At 45.4% G+C, this 18,748-nt stretch overlaps 17 non-coding genes across 17 annotated transcripts; all 17 read right to left on the bottom strand.

Annotated features, from left to right (window-relative positions):
* Positions 1-2,249: 2,249 nt before the first annotated feature.
* Positions 2,250-2,321, bottom strand: trnae-uuc (transfer RNA glutamic acid (anticodon UUC)). Its single transcript has one exon. It is a non-coding gene; the product is annotated as a tRNA-Glu (tRNA).
* An 885-nt stretch (positions 2,322-3,206) lies between these two features.
* On the bottom strand, positions 3,207-3,278 carry trnae-cuc (transfer RNA glutamic acid (anticodon CUC)). Its single transcript has one exon. It is a non-coding gene; the product is annotated as a tRNA-Glu (tRNA).
* An 869-nt stretch (positions 3,279-4,147) lies between these two features.
* trnae-uuc (transfer RNA glutamic acid (anticodon UUC)) lies at positions 4,148-4,219 on the bottom strand. Its single transcript has one exon. It is a non-coding gene; the product is annotated as a tRNA-Glu (tRNA).
* Positions 4,220-5,104: 885 nt separating this feature from the next.
* On the bottom strand, positions 5,105-5,176 carry trnae-cuc (transfer RNA glutamic acid (anticodon CUC)). The gene has a single exon. It is a non-coding gene; the product is annotated as a tRNA-Glu (tRNA).
* Positions 5,177-6,045: 869 nt separating this feature from the next.
* Positions 6,046-6,117, bottom strand: trnae-uuc (transfer RNA glutamic acid (anticodon UUC)). Its single transcript has one exon. It is a non-coding gene; the product is annotated as a tRNA-Glu (tRNA).
* An 885-nt stretch (positions 6,118-7,002) lies between these two features.
* On the bottom strand, positions 7,003-7,074 carry trnae-cuc (transfer RNA glutamic acid (anticodon CUC)). The gene has a single exon. It is a non-coding gene; the product is annotated as a tRNA-Glu (tRNA).
* An 868-nt stretch (positions 7,075-7,942) lies between these two features.
* Positions 7,943-8,014, bottom strand: trnae-uuc (transfer RNA glutamic acid (anticodon UUC)). Its single transcript has one exon. It is a non-coding gene; the product is annotated as a tRNA-Glu (tRNA).
* An 884-nt stretch (positions 8,015-8,898) lies between these two features.
* Positions 8,899-8,970, bottom strand: trnae-cuc (transfer RNA glutamic acid (anticodon CUC)). The gene has a single exon. It is a non-coding gene; the product is annotated as a tRNA-Glu (tRNA).
* An 868-nt stretch (positions 8,971-9,838) lies between these two features.
* On the bottom strand, positions 9,839-9,910 carry trnae-uuc (transfer RNA glutamic acid (anticodon UUC)). The gene has a single exon. It is a non-coding gene; the product is annotated as a tRNA-Glu (tRNA).
* An 885-nt stretch (positions 9,911-10,795) lies between these two features.
* trnae-cuc (transfer RNA glutamic acid (anticodon CUC)) lies at positions 10,796-10,867 on the bottom strand. The gene has a single exon. It is a non-coding gene; the product is annotated as a tRNA-Glu (tRNA).
* An 868-nt stretch (positions 10,868-11,735) lies between these two features.
* Positions 11,736-11,807, bottom strand: trnae-uuc (transfer RNA glutamic acid (anticodon UUC)). Its single transcript has one exon. It is a non-coding gene; the product is annotated as a tRNA-Glu (tRNA).
* An 885-nt stretch (positions 11,808-12,692) lies between these two features.
* trnae-cuc (transfer RNA glutamic acid (anticodon CUC)) lies at positions 12,693-12,764 on the bottom strand. The gene has a single exon. It is a non-coding gene; the product is annotated as a tRNA-Glu (tRNA).
* Positions 12,765-13,649: 885 nt separating this feature from the next.
* trnae-cuc (transfer RNA glutamic acid (anticodon CUC)) lies at positions 13,650-13,721 on the bottom strand. The gene has a single exon. It is a non-coding gene; the product is annotated as a tRNA-Glu (tRNA).
* Positions 13,722-14,589: 868 nt separating this feature from the next.
* Positions 14,590-14,661, bottom strand: trnae-uuc (transfer RNA glutamic acid (anticodon UUC)). The gene has a single exon. It is a non-coding gene; the product is annotated as a tRNA-Glu (tRNA).
* Positions 14,662-15,546: 885 nt separating this feature from the next.
* trnae-cuc (transfer RNA glutamic acid (anticodon CUC)) lies at positions 15,547-15,618 on the bottom strand. Its single transcript has one exon. It is a non-coding gene; the product is annotated as a tRNA-Glu (tRNA).
* A 1,817-nt stretch (positions 15,619-17,435) lies between these two features.
* Positions 17,436-17,507, bottom strand: trnae-cuc (transfer RNA glutamic acid (anticodon CUC)). The gene has a single exon. It is a non-coding gene; the product is annotated as a tRNA-Glu (tRNA).
* Positions 17,508-18,375: 868 nt separating this feature from the next.
* On the bottom strand, positions 18,376-18,447 carry trnae-uuc (transfer RNA glutamic acid (anticodon UUC)). The gene has a single exon. It is a non-coding gene; the product is annotated as a tRNA-Glu (tRNA).
* Positions 18,448-18,748: the final 301 nt, after the last annotated feature.

Raw genomic sequence — 18,748 nt, 5'->3', positions numbered from 1 at the left:
ACATAACAGAAATATAATATTGTCCCCGCATTCCATTGTTGTAAGGACCTTAACTCTGCCGTCCAAAACTGATTCATTGATTCTCAAAGCATTTCACCGAGCAATTATACCAACACAAAGACTCATCTCGGGTCACATCGGTAAAAGCAGTCCCAGAGATACGACAGTGATCATTTACTTCTTCCACCCATTCAGCCCGATGGATAACAAGGCTCGGTTGGACAAAGGCAAACGTTTCATAGGTGAGAGTTTTATTCAGTACCATTGTAAACCAACCATGAGCAAAAACATACCACAGACAAGAGAGTATAACCACGATGCCATTTCTCTCAATCGCATTGGATTGTGGCTCGATTCACTACCAGGGATTCTTTATTAGCGCTCATCTGTAAGAGTAACAACGTTTTCATCGTTCACTTCAACATTTTCTCCTTCTTCTGATTGTTGACAAGGTTCAAGCAGAGTCAAGCACATACTAGAAACCAAAAAAAAAAGATACACAATTTTTTGTGGAAGCCGTCAACTTCTTAGCAGGAAGAAGACGGACACAGGCATCACCAACCTGTGCCACACAGCCGTTCACAGCTTTCAAGTTAACTTAAAAAAAAAACTTTGCCAAATGAAGAAGAGCAACATTCCATTCTTCTCTTATAAAGATTTCATGTCTGCTAAACATGCTCAAAGTTCCGAATACAACTAAACCCAGATTTTTTTTTCGAAGTCGTCTACTCTGACTTTAACACTGTGCAACAATGCTATAGTCCATTTCACTAGATTTCATCAGATTGTTATCACAGAGACAGCAGTAGATCCTTTAAACTTGAGGGAAGGAAACGGAGCGACAGCCAACAGCATCGAAATATTGACAAAGGCTTTTAAAGAGACAATACCATTCAGACAGTCTTTTTACAGAGACAGTGAAAACAAAATAATTTGTACGATGGAATAATGTGTCTCACTCCTGATTTTTTCTCATTTCCCCCTTTTGTGTTCCAAGTGGTTTAATTTGTGTTACACGCGACCATGAGACTCCCAATTACCCAATGTTGACAGCATCTTCAGACAGAAAATCTTCCCACAAACTTTGATCAGCGTCAACACTTTTTAAAGAAAAATAGGCATTTTACAGAAGGCATCAAAGTGCATTGTGTGTCGCTCGAATGGCTTGTTAGATTAAAGAATGTTCGGCTGCCCGCTGCTCGATTCGCATTTATGGTGGCGAAAAAGCAAATGTTGATCAGGAACAAGCATTGGGCTCAGTGGTGAGACATTCGTTGGGACCAGAACGACGAGCACCAAGAAAGCAATGTTCCCTGAACGGGAATCGAACCCGGGCTGTGGCGGTGAGAGCACCAAATCCGAACCACGAGACCACCAGGAAAGCTACGGCTGATGCATGCGAGAGAGGAGTCCAACCTTTTCTTTCCTAATTGTCCCTTTGAAATTCAGGTCTCTTTCGATCCAAAAAAAAGCTGCTGGCCCAAAATGGCATTTTCTTTTAGCACATTGGAACATGGAACATTCACGGCACAGCGGGAGGCCATTCGGCCCATCGTGTTTGTGACGGTCATCGAACAACATAAAACACTGGTTCAGACAATGACAGCACCAAGTTCGGGTCTGCATGCACACAAAATGGATGAAAGATGATGGACTTTGAGAGACGATGGGTTTTGCAGATGCCAGGATAAATAAACTGAAAGAGCTCATCAGCCTGCTTCTTTCAGATACTGAATGTCTTTATGCTCAAGAGATGTTCTCACTGCCTCAGGCCCATTATATCCAGTCGCACACTCCTTCCAATTTTGCACACCTCCCTTCGCTTTGAAACCGTGCATTTTTTTTTACACTGGGCCTCATTTTGAAGAAAGCGGTGCTGTGATCAGCTGGTGTTGTTAAGGAGATGTAGTGGCAGAAGAGACATAAAAGTCTAAAAAACAGTGACTGTTCTGACACTGTGAGCTATAGTTAAAGGTTGGCGACAATTAGAGTGTCAGGCAGCAGATCTTTTCCAAATCTGTTAGAAATGGCAACAAAAACCTTCCCACAAACTTTGATCAGCGTCACGACTCTTTAAAAATAAATACTGGCATTTTACAGAAGGCAAGAAAGTACATTGTGTGTCACTCTAATGGGTTGTGAGATAAAGGAATGATGGGCAGCCCCTTGTTGCAACCACAGCAGTGTAAAACTAATAGCGATCAGGAGCAATCACTGGCATCAGAACGAACAGCACTTTGCAAATAACGTTCCCTGACCAGGAATCGAACCCGGGCCGCGGCTGTGAAAGCGCCGAATCCTAACCACTAGACCACCAGGGAAGCACATGGCACGATCTTGCAGGCCATCAGTCCAAGCCTCTTTTTCCTATTTGTCTCTGCATTTCACGTCCCTTTCTCCCCAAACAAGCTGCTCGGCCAAAATGGCATTTTCTTTTCGTACACAGAAACACAGAATATTCAGGGCACAGAAGGAGGCCATTCGGCCCATCGTGTCTGCGACGGTCATCGAAGAACATGAAACACTTGTTCAGACAATGACAGCACCAAGTTCGGGTCGGCATGCACTCGAAATGGATGAAAGATGTTGGGCATTGAGGGACGATGGGTTTTGCTGATGCCAGGAGAAATAAACTCAAAGATCTCATCTCCCTCCTTTCAGGTACTGATAATGTTCAAGAGATGTTCTCACTGCCTCAGGCCCATTATCTCCAGTCGCACACTCCTTCCAATTTTGCACATCTTCCTTAGCTTTGAAAACGCTCATTTTTTACACTGGAATTCAATTTGAAGAAAGAGGTGCTGTGATTAGTTGGTGTTGTTAAGGAGATGTCGTGCCAGGAGAGACATAAATGGCTAATGAGAACAGTTACTGTTCTGACACTGTGAGCTACAGTTAAAGGTTGGCGACAATTAAAGTGACAAGCAACAGGTCTTTTCCGAATCTTGGGAGAAATGGCAACAAAAATCTTCCCACAAACTTTGATCAGCGTCAACACATTTTAAAGAAATGTAGGCATTTTACAGAAGGCATGAAAGTGCATTGTATGTCGCTCTAATGGCTTGTTAGATTAAAGAATGATCGGCTGCCCGCTGCTCGATTAGCATTTATGTTGGCGAAAAAGCTAATGTTGATCAGGAGCAAGCATTGGGCTCAGTGATGGGACATTCGTTGGCACCAGAACGACGAGCACCAAGAAAGCAATCTTCCCTGACCGGGAATCGAACCCAGGCCGCGGCGGTGAGAGCGCCGAATCCTAACCACTAGACCACCAGGGAAGCTACGGCTGATGCATGCGAGAGAGGAGTCCAACCTTTTCTTTCCTAATTGTCCCTTTGAAATTCAGGTCTCTTTCGATCCAAAAAAAAGCTGCTCGCCCAAAATGGCATTTTCTTTTAGCACATTGGAACATAGAACATTCACGGCACAGTGGGAGGCCATTCGGCCCATCGTGTTTGTGACGGTCATCGAACAACATAAAACACTGGTTCAGACAATGACAGCACCAAGTTCGGGTAGGCATGCACACAAAATGGATGAAAGATGATGGACTTTGAGAGACGATGGGTTTTGCAGATGCCAGGATAAATAAACTGAAAGAGCTCATCAGCCTGCTTCTTTCAGATACTGAATGTCTTTATGCTCAAGAGATGTTCTCACTGCCTCAGGCCCATTATATCCAATCGCACACTCCTTCCAATCTTGCACACCTCCCTTCGCTTTGAAACCGTGCATTTTTTTTTACACTGGGCCTCATTTTGAAGAAAGCGGTGCTGTGATCAGCTGGTGTTGTTAAGGAGATGTAGTGGCAGAAGAGACATAAAAGTCTAAAAAAACAGTGACTGTGCTGACACTGTGAGCTATAGTTAAAGGTTGGCGACAATTAGAGTGTCAGGCAGCAGATCTTTTCCAAATCTGCTGGAAATGGCAACAAAAACCTTCCCACAAACTTTGATCAGCATCACGACTCTTTAAAAATAAATACTGGCATTTTACAGAAGGCAAGAAAGTACATTGTGTGTCACTCTAATGGGTTGTGAGATAAAGGAATGATGGGCAGCCCCTTGTTGCAACCACAGCAGTGTAAAACTGATAGCGATCAGGAGCAATCACTGGCATCAGAACGAACAGCACTTTGCAAATAACATTTCCTGACCGGGAATCGAACCCGGGCCGCGGCGGTGAAAGCGCCGAATCCTAACCACGAGACCACCAGGGAAGCACATGGCACGATCTTGCAGGCCATCAGTCCAAGCCTCTTTTTCCTATTTGTCTCTGCATTTCACGTCCCTTTCTCCCCAAACAAGCTGCTCGGCCAAAATGGCATTTTCTTTTCGTACATAGAAACACAGAACATTCAGGGCACAGAAGGAGGCCATTCGGCCCAGCGTGTCTGCGACGGTCATCGAAGAACATGAAACACTTGTTCAGACAATGACAGCACCAAGTTCGGGTCGGCATGCACTCGAAATGGATGAAAGATGTTGGGCATTGAGGGACGATGGGTTTTGCTGATGCCAGGAGAAGTAAACTCAAAGATCTCATCTCCCTCCTTTCAGGTACTGATAATGTTCAAGAGATGTTCTCACTGCCTCAGGCCCATTATCTCCAGTCGCACACTCCTTCCAATCTTGCACATCTTCCTTAGCTTTGAAAACGCTCATTTTTTACACTGGAATTCAATTTGAAGAAAGAGGTGCTGTGATTAGTTGGTGTTGTTAAGGAGATGTCGTGCCAGGAGAGACATAAATGGCTAATGAGAACAGTTACTGTTCTGACACTGTGAGCTACAGTTAAAGGTTGGCGACAATTAAAGTGACAAGCAACAGGTCTTTTCCGAATCTTGGGAGAAATGGCAACAAAAATCTTCCCACAAACTTTGATCAGCGTCAACACATTTTAAAGAAATGTAGGCATTTTACAGAAGGCATGAAAGTGCATTGTATGTCGCTCTAATGGCTTGTTAGATTAAAGAATGATCGGCTGCCCGCTGCTCGATTAGCCTTTATGTTGGCGAAAAAGAAAATGTTGATCAGGAGCAAGCATTGGGCTCAGTGATGGGACATTCGTTGGCACCAGAACGACGAGCACCAAGAAAACAATCTGCCTTGACCGGGAATCGAACCCGGGCCGCGGCGGTGAGAGCGCCGAATCCTAACCACTAGACCACCAGGGAAGCTACGGCTGCTGCATGCGAGAGAGGAGTCCAACCTTTTCTTTCCTAATTGTCCCTTTGAAATTCAGGTCTCTTTCGATCCAAAAAAAAGCTGCTCGCCCAAAATGGCATTTTCTTTTAGCACATTGGAACATAGAACATTCACGGCACAGTGGGAGGCCATTCGGCCCATCGTGTTTGTGACGGTCATCGAACAACATAAAACACTGGTTCAGACAATGACAGCACCAAGTTCGGGTAGGCATGCACACAAAATGGATGAAAGATGATGGACTTTGAGAGACGATGGGTTTTGCAGATGCCAGGATAAATAAACTGAAAGAGCTCATCAGCCTGCTTCTTTCAGATACTGAATGTCTTTATGCTCAAGAGATGTTCTCACTGCCTCAGGCCCATTATATCCAGTCGCACACTCCTTCCAATCTTGCACACCTCCCTTCGCTTTGAAACCTTGCATTTTTTTTTACACTGGGCCTCATTTTGAAGAAAGCGGTGCTGTGATCAGCTGGTGTTGTTAAGGAGATGTAGTGGCAGAAGAGACATAAAAGTCTAAAAAAACAGTGACTGTGCTGACACTGTGAGCTATCGTTAAAGGTTGGCGACAATTAGAGTGTCAGGCAGCAGATCTTTTCCAAATCTGCTGGAAATGGCAACAAAAACCTTCCCACAAACTTTGATCAGCGTCACGACTCTTTAAAAATAAATACTGGCATTTTACAGAAGGCAAGAAAGTACATTGTGTGTCACTCTAATGGGTTGTGAGATAAAGGAATGATGGGCAGCCCCTTGTTGCAACCACAGCAGTGTAAAACTGATAGCGATCAGGAGCAATCACTGGCATCAGAATGAACAGCACTTTGCAAATAACGTTCCCTGACCGGGAATCGAACCCGGGCCGCGGCGGTGAAAGCGCCGAATCCTAACCACTAGACCACCAGGGAAGCACATGGCACGATCTTGCAGGCCATCAGTCCAAGCCTCTTTTTCCTATTTGTCTCTGCATTTCACGTCCCTTTCTCCCCAAACAAGCTGCTCGGCCAAAATGGCATTTTCTTTTCGTACATAGAAACACAGAACATTCAGGGCACAGAAGGAGGCCATTCGGCCCATCGTGTCTGCGACGGTCATCGAAGAACATGAAACACTTGTTCAGACAATGACAGCACCAAGTTCGGGTCGGCATGCACTCGAAATGGATGAAAGATGTTGGGCATTGAGGGACGTTGGGTTTTGCTGATGCCAGGAGAAATAAACTCAAAGATCTCATCTCCCTCCTTTCAGGTACTGATAATGTTCAAGAGATGTTCTCACTGCCTCAGGCCCATTATCTCCAGTCGCACACTCCTTCCAATCTTGCACATCTGCCTTAGCTTTGAAAACGCTCATTTTTTACACTGGAATTCAATTTGAAGAAAGAGGTGCTGTGATTAGTTGGTGTTGTTAAGGAGATGTCGTGCCAGGAGAGACATAAATGGCTAATGAGAACAGTTACTGTTCTGACACTGTGAGCTACAGTTGAAGGTTGGCGACGATTAAAGTGACGAGCAACAGGTCTTTTCCGAATCTTGGGAGAAATGGCAACAAAAATCTTCCCACAAACTTTGATCAGCGTCAACACATTTTAAAGAAATGTAGGCATTTTACAGAAGGCATGAAAGTGCATTGTATGTCGCTCTAATGGCTTGTTAGATTAAAGAATGATCGGCTGCCCACTGCTCGATTAGCATTTATGTTGGCGAAAAAGCTAATGTTGATCAGGAGCAAGCATTGGGCTCACTGATGGGACATTCGTTGGCACCAGAACGACGAGCACCAAGAAAGCAATCTTCCCTGACCGGGAATCGAACCCGGGCCGCGGCGGTGAGAGCGCCGAATCCTAACCACTAGACCACCAGGGAAGCTACGGTTGATGCATGCGAGAGAGGAGTCCAAACTTTTCTTTCCTAATTGTCCCTTTGAAATTCAGGTCTCTTTCGATCCAAAAAAAAGCTGCTCGCCCAAAATGGTATTTTCTTTTAGCACATTGGAACATAGAACATTCACGGCACAGTGGGAGGCCATTCGGCCCATCGTGTTTGTGACGGTCATCGAACAACATAAAACACTGGTTCAGACAATGACAGCACCAAGTTCGGGTCGGCATGCACACAAAATGGATGAAAGATGACGGACTTTGAGAGACGATGGGTTTTGCAGATGCCAGGATAAATAAACTGAAAGAGCTCATCAGCCTGCTTCTTTCAGATACTGAATGTCTTTATGCTCAAGAGATGTTCTCACTGCCTCTGGCCCATTATCTCCAGTCGCACACTCCTTCCAATCTTGCACACCTCCCTTCGCTTTGAAACCGTGCATTTTTTTTTACACTGGGCCTCATTTTGAAGAAAGCGGTGCTGTGATCAGCTGGTGTTGTTAAGGAGATGTAGTGGCAGAAGAGACAGAAAAGTCTAAAAAACAGTGACTGTTCTGACACTGTGAGCTATAGTTAAAGGTTGGCGACAATTAGAGTGTCAGGCAGCAGATCTTTTCCAAATCTGTTAGAAATGGCAACAAAAACCTTCCCACAAACTTTGATCAGCGTCACGACTCTTTAAAAATAAATACTGGCATTTTACAGAAGGCAAGAAAGTACATTGTGTGTCACTCTAATGGGTTGTGAGATAAAGGAATGATGGGCAGCCCCTTGTTGCAACCACAGCAGTGTAAAACTGATAGCGATCAGGAGCAATCACTGGCATCAGAACGAACAGCACTTTGCAAATAACGTTTCCTGACCAGGAATCGAACCCGGGCCGCGGCGGTGAAAGCGCCGAATCCTAACCACTAGACCACCAGGGAAGCACATGGCACGATCTTGCAGGCCATCAGTCCAAGCCTCTTTTTCCTATTTGTCTCTGCATTTCACGTCCCTTTCTCCACAAACAAGCTGCTCGGCCAAAATGGCATTTTCTTTTCGTACATAGAAACACAGAACATTCAGGGCACAGAAGGAGGCCATTCGGCTCATCGTGTCTGCGACGGTCATCGAAGAACATGAAACACTTGTTCAGACAATGACAGCACCAAGTTCGGGTCGGCATGCACTCGAAATGGATGAAAGATGTTGGGCATTGAGGGACGATGCGTTTTGCTGATGCCAGGAGAAATAAACTCAAAGATCTCATCTCCCTCCTTTCAGGTACTGATAATGTTCAAGAGATGTTCTCACTACCTCAGGCCCATTATCTCCAGTCGCACACTCCTTCCAATCTTGCACTCCTTCCTTAGCTTTGAAACCGCTCATTTTTTACACTGGAATTCAATTTGAAGAAAGAGGTGCTGTGATTAGTTGGTGTTGTTAAGGAGATGTCGTGCCAGGAGAGACATAAATGGCTAATGAGAACAGTTACTGTTCTGACACTGTGAGCTACAGTTGAAGGTTGGCGACAATTAAAGTGACAAGCAACCGGTATTTCCGAATCTTGGGAGAAATGGCAACAAAAATCTTCCCACAAACTTTGATCAGCGTCAGCACATTTTAAAGAAATGTAGGCATTTTACAGAAGTCATGAAAGTGCATTGTATGTCGCTCTAATGGCTTGTTAGATTAAAGAATGATCGGCTGCCCGCTGCTCGATCAGCATTTATGTTGGCGAAAAAGCTAATGTTGATCAGGAGCAAGCATTGGGCTCAGTGATGGGACATTCGTTGGCACCAGAACGACGAGCACCAAGAAAGCAACCTTCCCTGACCGGGAATCGAACTCGGGCCGCGGCGGTGAGAGCGCCGAATCCTAACCACTAGACCACCAGGGAAGCTACGGCTGATGCATGCGAGAGAGGAGTCCAACCTTTTCTTTCCTAATTGTCCCTTTGAAATTCAGGTCTCTTTCGATCCAAAAAAAAGCTGCTTGCCCAAAATGGCATTTTCTTTTAGCACATTGGAACATAGAACATTCACGGCACAGTGGGAGGCCATTCGGCCCATCGTGTTTGTGACGGTCATCGAACAACATAAAACACTGGTCCAGACAATGACAGCACCAAGTTCGGGTTGGCATGCACACAAAATGGATGAAAGATGATGGACTTTGAGAGACGATGGGTTTTGCAGATGCCAGGATAAATAAACTGAAAGAGCTCATCAGCCTGCTTCTTTCAGATACTGAATGTCTTTATGCTCAAGAGATGTTCTCACTGCCTCAGGCCCATTATATCCAGTCGCACACTCCTTCCAATTTTGCACACCTCCCTTCGCTTTGAAACCGTGCATTTTTTTTTACACTGGGCCTCATTTTGAAGAAAGCGGTGCTGTGATCAGATGGTGTTGTTAAGGAAATGTAGTGGCAGAAGAGACATAAAAGTCTAAAAAACAGTGACTGTTCTGACACTGTGAGCTATAGTTAAAGGTTGGCGACAATTAGAGTGTCAGGCAGCAGATCTTTTCCAAATCTGTTAGAAATGGCAACAAAAACCTTCCCACAAACTTTGATCAGCGTCACGACTCTTTAAAAATAAATACTGGCATTTTACAGAAGGCAAGAAAGTACATTGTGTGTCACTCTAATGGGTTGTGAGATAAAGGAATGATGGGCAGCCCCTTGTTGCAACCACAGCAGTGTAAAACTGATAGCGATCAGGAGCAATCACTGGCATCAGAACGAACAGCACTTTGCAAATAACGTTCCCTGACCGGGAATCGAACCCGGGCCACGGCGGTGAAAGCGCCGAATCCTAACCACTAGACCACCAGGGACGCACATGGCACGATCTTGCAGGCCATCAGTCCAAGCCTCTTTTTCCTATTTGTCTCTGCATTTCACGTCCCTTTCTCCCCAAACAAGCTGCTCGGCCAAAATGGCATTTTCTTTTCGTACATAGAAACACAGAACATTCAGGGCACAGAAGGAGGCCATTCGGCCCATCGTGTCTGCGACGGTCATCGAAGAACATGAAACACTTGTTCAGACAATGACAGCACCAAGTTCGGGTCGGCATGCACTCGAAATGGATGAAAGATGTTGGGCATTGAGGGACGATGGGTTTTGCTGATGCCAGGAGAAATAATCTCAAAGATCTCATCTCCCTCCTTTCAGGTACTGATAATGTTCAAGAGATGTTCTCACTGCCACAGGCCCATTATCTCCAGTCGCACACTCCTTCCAATCTTGCACATCTTCCTTAGCTTTGAAAACGCTCATTTTTTACACTGGAATTCAATTTGAAGAAAGAGGTGCTGTGATTAGTTGGTGTTGTTAAGGAGATGTCATGCCAGGAGAGACATAAATGGCTAATGAGAACAGTTACTGTTCTGACACTGTGAGCTACAGTTAAAGGTTGGCGACAATTAAAGTGACAAGCAACAGGTCTTTTCCGAATCTTGGGAGAAATGGCAACAAAAATCTTCCCACAAACTTTGATCAGCGTCAACACATTTTAAAGAAATGTAGGCATTTTACAGAAGGCATGAAAGTGCATTGTATGTCGCTCTAATGGCTTGTTAGATTAAAGAATGATCGGCTGCCCGCTGCTCGATTTGCATTTATGTTGGCGAAAAAGCTAATGTTGATCAGGAGCAAGCATTGGGCTCAGTGATGGGACATTCGTTGGCACCAGAACGACGAGCACCAAGAAAGCAATCTTCCCTGACCGGGAATCGAACCCGGGCCGCGGCGGTGAGAGCGCCGAATCCTAACCACTAGACCACCAGGGAAGCTACAGCTGATGCATGCGAGAGAGGAGTCCAACCTTTTCTTTCCTAATTGTCCCTTTGAAATTCAGGTCTCTTTCGATCCAAAAAAAAGCTGCTCACCCAAAATGGCATTTTCTTTTAGCACATTGGAACATAGAACATTCACGGCACAGTGGGAGGCCATTCGGCCCATCGTGTTTGTGACGGTCATCGAACAACATAAAACACTGGTTCAGACAATGACAGCACCAAGTTCGGGTAGGCATGCACACAAAATGGATGAAAGATGATGGACTTTGAGAGACGATGGGTTTTGCAGATGCCAGGATAAATAAACTGAAAGAGCTCATCAGCCTGCTTCTTTCAGATACTGAATGTCTTTATGCTCAAGAGATGTTCTCACTGCCTCAGGCCCATTATATCCAGTCGCACACTCCTTCCAATCTTGCACACCTCCCTTCGCTTTGAAACCGTGCATTTTTTTTTACACTGGGCCTCATTTTGAAGAAAGCGGTGCTGTGATCAGCTGGTGTTGTTAAGGAGATGTAGTGGCAGAAGAGACATAAAAGTCTAAAAAACAGTGACTGTTCTGACACTGTGAGCTATAGTTAAAGGTTGGCGACAATTAGAGTGTCAGGCAGCAGATCTTTTCCAAATCTGTTAGAAATGGCAACAAAAACCTTCCCACAAACTTTGATCAGCGTCACGACTCTTTAAAAATAAATACTGGAATTTTACAGAAGGCAAGAAAGTGCATTGTGTGTCACTCCAATGGGTTGTGAGATAAAGGAATGATGGGCAGCCCCTTGTTGCAAACACAGCAGTGTAAAACTGATAGCGATCAGGAGCAATCACTGGCATTAGAACGAACAGCACTTTGCAAATAACGTTCCCTGACCGGGAATCGAACCCGGGCTGCGGCGGTGAAAGCGCCGAATCCTAACCACTAGACCACCAGGGAAGCACATGGCACAATCTGGCAGGCCATCAGTCCAAGCCTCTTTTTCCTATTTGTCTCTGCATTTCACGTCCCTTTCTCCCCAAACAAGCTGCTCGGCCAAAATGGCATTTTCTTTTCGTACATAGAAACACAGAACATTCAGGGCACAGAAGGAGGCCATTCGGCCCATCGTGTCTGCGACGGTCATCGAAGAACATGAAACACTTGTTCAGACAATGACAGCACCAAGTTCGGGTCGGCATGCACTCGAAATGGATGAAAGATGTTGGGCATTGAGGGACGATGGGTTTTGCTGATGCCAGGAGAAATCAACTCAAAGATCTCATCTCCCTCCTTTCAGGTACTGATAATGTTCAAGAGATGTTCTCACTGCCTCAGGCCCATTATCTCCAGTCGCACACTCCTTCCAATCTTGCACATCTTCCTTAGCTTTGAAAACGCTCATTTTTTACACTGGAATTCAATTTGAAGAAAGAGGTGCTGTGATTAGTTGGTGTTGTTAAGGAGATGTCGTGCCAGGAGAGACATGAATGGCTAATGAGAACAGTTACTGTTCTGACACTGTGAGCTACAGTTAAAGGTTGGCGACAATTAAAGTGACAAGCAACAGGTCTTTTCCGAATCTTGGGAGAAATGGCAAAAAAAATCTTCCCACAAACTTTGATCAGCGTCAACACATTTTAAAGAAATGTAGGCATTTTACAGAAGGCATGAAAGTGCATTGTATGTCGCTCTAATGGCTTGTTAGATTAAAGAATGATCGGCTGCCCGCTGCTCGATTAGCATTTATGTTGGCGAAAAAGCTAATGTTGATCAGGAGCAAGCATTGGGCTCAGTGATGGGACATTCGTTGGCACCAGAACGACGAGCACCAAAAAAGCAATCTTCCCTGACCGGGAATCGAACCCGGGCCGCAGCGGTGAGAGCGCCAAATCCTAACCACTAGACCACCAGGGAAGCACATGGCACAATCTGGCAGGCCATCAGTCCAAGCCTCTTTTTCCTATTTGTCTCTGCATTTCACGTCCCTTTCTCCCCAAACAAGCTGCTCGGCCAAAATGGCATTTTCTTTTCGTACATAGAAACACAGAACATTCAGGGCACAGAAGGAGGCCATTCGGCCCAGCGTGTCTGCGACGGTCATCGAAGAACATGAAACACTTGTTCAGACAATGACAGCACCAAGTTCGGGTCGGCATGCACTCGAAATGGATGAAAGATGTTGGGCATTGAGGGACGATGGGTTTTGCTGATGCCAGGAGAAATAAACTCAAAGATCTCATCTCCCTCCTTTCAGGTACTGATAATGTTCAAGAGATGTTTTCACTGCCTCAGGCCCATTATCTCCAGTCGCACACTCCTTCCAATCTTGCACATCTTCCTTAGCTTTGAAAACGCTCATTTTTTACACTGGAATTCAATTTGAAGAAAGAGGTGCTGTGATTAGTTGGTGTTGTTAAGGAGATGTCGTGCCAGGAGAGACATAAATGGCTAATGAGAACAGTTACTGTTCTGACACTGTGAGCTACAGTTAAAGGTTGGCGACAATTAAAGTGACAAGCAACAGGTCTTTTCCGAATCTTGGGAGAAATGGCAACAAAAATCTTCCCACAAACTTTGATCAGCGTCAACACATTTTAAAGAAATGTAGGCATTTTACAGAAGGCATGAAAGTGCATTGTATGTCGCTCTAATGGCTTGTTAGATTAAAGAATGATCGGCTGCCCGCTGCTCGATTAGCATTTATGTTGGCGAAAAAGCTAATGTTGATCAGGAGCAAGCATTGGGCTCAGTGATGGGACATTCGTTGGCACCAGAACGACAAGCACCAAGAAAGCAATCTTCCCTGACCGGGAATCGAACCCAGGCCGCGGCAGTGAGAGTGCCGAAACCTAACCACTAGACCACCAGGGAAGCTACAGCTGATGCATGCGAGAGAGGAGTCCAACCTTTTCTTTCCTAATTGTCCCTTTGAAATTCAGGTCTCTTTCGATCTCAAAAAAAGCTGCTCGCCCAAAATGGCACTTTCTTTTCGCACATTGGAACATGGAACATTCACGGCACAGTGGGAGGCCATTCGGCCCATCGTGTTTGTGACGGTCATCGAACAACATAAAACACTGGTTCAGACAATGACAGCACCAAGTTCGGGTAGGCATGCACACAAAATGGATGAAAGATGATGGACTTTGAGAGACGATGGGTTTTGCAGATGCCAGGATAAATAAACTGAAAGAGCTCATCAGCCTGCTTCTTTCAGATACTGAATGTCTTTATGCTCAAGAGATGTTCTCACTGCCTCAGGCCCATTATATCCAGTCGCACACTCCTTCCAATCTTGCACACCTCCCTTCGCTTTGAAACCGTGCATTTTTTTTTACACTGGGCCTCATTTTGAAGAAAGCGGTGCTGTGATCAGCTGGTGTTGTTAAGGAGATGTAGTGGCAGAAGAGACATAAAAGTCTAAAAAACAGTGACTGTTCTGACACTGTGAGCTCTAGTTCAAGGTTGGCGACAATTAGAGTGTCAGGCAGCAGATCTTTTCCAAATCTGCTGGAAATGGCAACAAAAACCTTCCCACAAACTTTGATCAGCGTCACGACTCTTTAAAAATAAATACTGGCATTTTACAGAAGGCAAGAAAGTACATTGTGTGTCACTCAAATGGGTTGTGAGATAAAGGAATGATGGGCAGCCCCTTGTTGCAACCACAGCAGTGTAAAACTGATAGCGATCAGGAGCAATCACTGGCATAAGAACGAACAGCACTTTGCAAATAACGTTCCCTGACCGGGAATCGAACCCGGGCCGCGGCGGTGAAAGCGCTGAATCCTAACCACTAGACCACCAGGGAAGCACATGGCACAATCTTGCAGGCCATCAGTCCAAGCCTCTTTTTCCTATTTGTCTCTGCATTTCAGGTCCCTTTCTCCCCAAACAAGCTGCTCGGCCAAAATGGCATTTTCTTTTCGTACATAGAAACACAGAACATTCAGGGCACAGAAGGAGGCCATTCGGCCCATCGTGTCTGCGACGGTCATCGAAGAACATGAAACACTTGTTCAGACAATGACAGCACCAAGTTCGGGTCGGCATGCACTCGAAATGGATGAAAGATGTTGGGCATTGAGGGACGATGGGTTTTGCTGATGCCAGGAGAAATCAACTCAAAGATCTCATCTCCCTCCTTTCAGGTACTGATAATGTTCAAGAGATGTTCTCACTGCCTCAGGCCCATTATCTCCAGTCGCACACTCCTTCCAATCTTGCACATCTTCCTTAGCTTTGAAAACGCTCATTTTTTACACTGGAATTCAATTTGAAGAAAGAGGTGCTGTGATTAGTTGGTGTTGTTAAGGAGATGTCGTGCCAGGAGAGACATAAATGGCTAATGAGAACAGTTACTGTTCTGACACTGTGAGCTACAGTTAAAGGTTGGCGACAATTAAAGTGACAAGCAACAGGTCTTTTCCGAATCTTGGGAGAAATGGCAAAAAAAATCTTCCCACAAACTTTGATCAGCGTCAACACATTTTAAAGAAATGTAGGCATTTTACAGAAGGCATGAAAGTGCATTGTATGTCGCTCCAATGGCTTGTTAGATTAAAGAATGATCGGCTGCCCGCTGCTCGATTAGCATTTATGTTGGCGAAAAAGCTAATGTTGATCAGGAGCAAGCATTGGGCTCAGTGATGGGACATTCGTTGGCACCAGAACGACGAGCACCAAGAAAGCAATCTTCCCTGACCGGGAATCGAACCCGGGCCGCGGCGGTGAGAGCGCCGAATCGTAACCACTAGACCACCAGGGAAGCTACGGCTAATGCGTGCGAGAGAGGAGTCCAACCTTTTCTTTCCTAATTGTCCCTTTGAAATTCAGGTCTCTTTCGATCCAAAAAAAAGCTGCTCGCCCAAAATGGCATTTTCTTTTAGCACATTGGAACATAGAACATTCACGGCACAGTGGGAGGCCATTCGGCCCATCGTGTTTGTGACAGTCATCGAACAACATAAAACACTGGTTCAGACAATGACAGCACCAAGTTCGGGTAGGCATGCACACAAAATGGATGAAAGATGATGGACTTTGAGAGACGATGGGTTTTGCAGATGCCAGGATAAATAAACTGAAAGAGCTCATCAGCCTGCTTCTTTCAGATACTGAATGTCTTTATGCTCAAGAGATGTTCTCACTGCCTCAGGCCCATTATATCCAGTCGCACACTCCTTCCAATTTTGCACACCTCCCTTCGCTTTGAAACCGTGCATTTTTTTTTACACTGGGCCTCATTTTGAAGAAAGCGGTGCTGTGATCAGCTGGTGTTGTTAAGGAGATGTAGTGGCAGAAGAGACATAAAAGTCTAAAAAACAGTGACTGTTCTGACACTGTGAGCTATAGTTAAAGGTTGGCGACAATTAGAGTGTCAGGCAGCAGATCTTTTCCAAATCTGCTGGAAATGGCAACAAAAACCTTCCCACAAACTTTGATCAGCGTCACGACTCTTTAAAAATAAATACTGGCATTTTACAGAAGGCAAGAAAGTACATTGTGTGTCACTCGAATGGGTTGTGAGATAAAGGAATGATGGGCAGCCCCTTGTTGCAACCACAGCAGTGTAAAACTGATAGCGATCAGGAGCAATCACTGGCATCAGAACGAACAGCACTTTGCAAATAACGTTCCCTGACCGGGAATCGAACCCGCGCCGCAGCGGTGAAAGCGCCAAATCCTAACCACTAGACCAGCACATGGCACGATCTTGCAGGCCATCAGTCCAAGCCTCTTTTTCCTATTTGTCTCTGCATTTCACGTCCCTTTCTCCCCAAACAAGCTGCTCGGCCAAAATGGCATTTTCTTTTCGTACACAGAAACACAGAACATTCAGGGCACAGAAGGAGGCCATTCGGCCCATCGTGTCTGCGACGGTCATCGAAGAACATGAAACACTTGTTCAGACAATGACAGCACCAAGTTCGGGTCGGCATGCACTCGAAATGGATGAAAGATGTTGGGCATTGAGGGACGATGGGTTTTGTTGATGCCAGGAGAAATAAACTCAAAGATCTCATCTCCCTCCTTTCAGGTACTGATAATGTTCAAGAGATGTTCTCACTGCCTCAGGCCCATTATCTCCAGTCGCACACTCCTTCCAATCTTGCACATCTTCCTTAGCTTTGAAAACGCTCATTTTTTACACTGGAATTCAATTTGAAGAAAGAGGTGCTGTGATTAGTTGGTGTTGTTAAGGAGATGTCGTGCCAGGAGAGACATAAATGGCTAATGAGAACAGTTACTGTTCTGACACTGTGAGCTACAGTTAAAGGTTGGCGACAATTAAAGTGACAAGCAACAGGTCTTTTCCGAATCTTGGGAGAAATGGCAACAAAAATCTTCCCACAAACTTTGATCAGCGTCAACACATTTTAAAGAAATGTAGGCATTTTACAGAAGGCATGAAAGTGCATTGTATGTCGCTCTAATGGCTTGTTAGATTAAAGAATGATCGGCTGCCCGCTGCTCGATCAGCATTTATGTTGGCGAAAAAGCTAATGTTGATCAGGAGCAAGCATTGGGCTCAGTGATGGGACATTCGTTGGCACCAGAACGACGAGCACCAAGAAAGCAATCTTCCCTGACCGCGAATCGAACCCGGGCCGCGGCGGTGAGAGCGCCGAATCCTAACCACTAGACCACCAGGGAAGCTACGGCTGATGCATGCGAGAGAGGAGTCCAACCTTTTCTTTCCTAATTGTCCCTTTGAAATTCAGGTCTCTTTCGATCCAAAAAAAAGCTGCTCGCCCAAAATGGCATTTTCTTTTAGCACATTGGAACATAGAACATTCACGGCACAGTGGGAGGCCATTCGGCCCATCGTGTTTGTGACGGTCATCGAACAACATAAAACACTGGTTCAGACAATGACAGCACCAAGTTCGGGTAGGCATGCACACAAAATGGATGAAAGATGATGGACTTTGAGAGACGATGGGTTTTGCAGATGCCAGGATAAATAAACTGAAAGAGCTCATCAGCCTGCTTCTTTCAGATACTGAATGTCTTTATGCTCAAGAGATGTTCTCACTGCCTCAGGCCCATTATATCCAGTCGCACACTCCTTCCAATTTTGCACACCTCCCTTCGCTTTGAAACCGTGCATTTTTTTTTACACTGGGCCTCATTTTGAAGAAAGCGGTGCTGTGATCAGCTGGTGTTGTTAAGGAGATGTAGTGGCAGAAGAGACATAAAAGTCTAAAAAACAGTGACTGTTCTGACACTGTGAGCTATAGTTAAAGGTTGGCGACAATTAGAGTGTCAGGCAGCAGATCTTTTCCAAATCTGCTGGAAATGGCAACAAAAACCTTCCCACAAACTTTGATCAGCGTCACGACTCTTTAAAAATAAATACTGGCATTTTACAGAAGGCAAGAAAGTACATTGTGTGTCACTCTAATGGGTTGTGAGATAAAGGAATGATGGGCAGCCCCATGTTGCAACCACAGCAGTGTAAAACTGATAGCGATCAGGAGCAATCACTGGCATCAGAACGAACAGCACTTTGCAAATAACGTTCCCTGACCGGGAATCGAACCCGGGCCGCGGCGGTGAAAGCGCCGAATCCTAACCACTAGACCACCAGGGAAGCGCATGGCACGATCTTGCAGGCCATCAGTCCAAGCCTCTTTTTCCTATTTGTCTCTGCATTTCACGTCCCTTTCTCCCCAAACAAGCTGCTCGGCCAAAATGGCATTTTCTTTTCGTACATAGAAACACAGAACATTCAGGGCACAGAAGGAGGCCATTCGGCCCATCGTGTCTGCGACGGTCATCGAAGAACATGAAACACTTGTTCAGACAATGACAGCACCAAGTTCGGGTCGGCATGCACTCGAAATGGATGAAAGATGTTGGGCATTGAGGGACGATGGGTTTTGCTGATGCCA

The sequence above is a fragment of the Heptranchias perlo genome, chromosome 2 (genome assembly GCF_035084215.1).
Source record: "Heptranchias perlo isolate sHepPer1 chromosome 2, sHepPer1.hap1, whole genome shotgun sequence".
In the NCBI taxonomy this organism is placed as follows: Eukaryota; Metazoa; Chordata; class Chondrichthyes; order Hexanchiformes; family Hexanchidae; genus Heptranchias; species Heptranchias perlo.
This window is presented reverse-complemented; position numbering and strand designations above follow the sequence as displayed.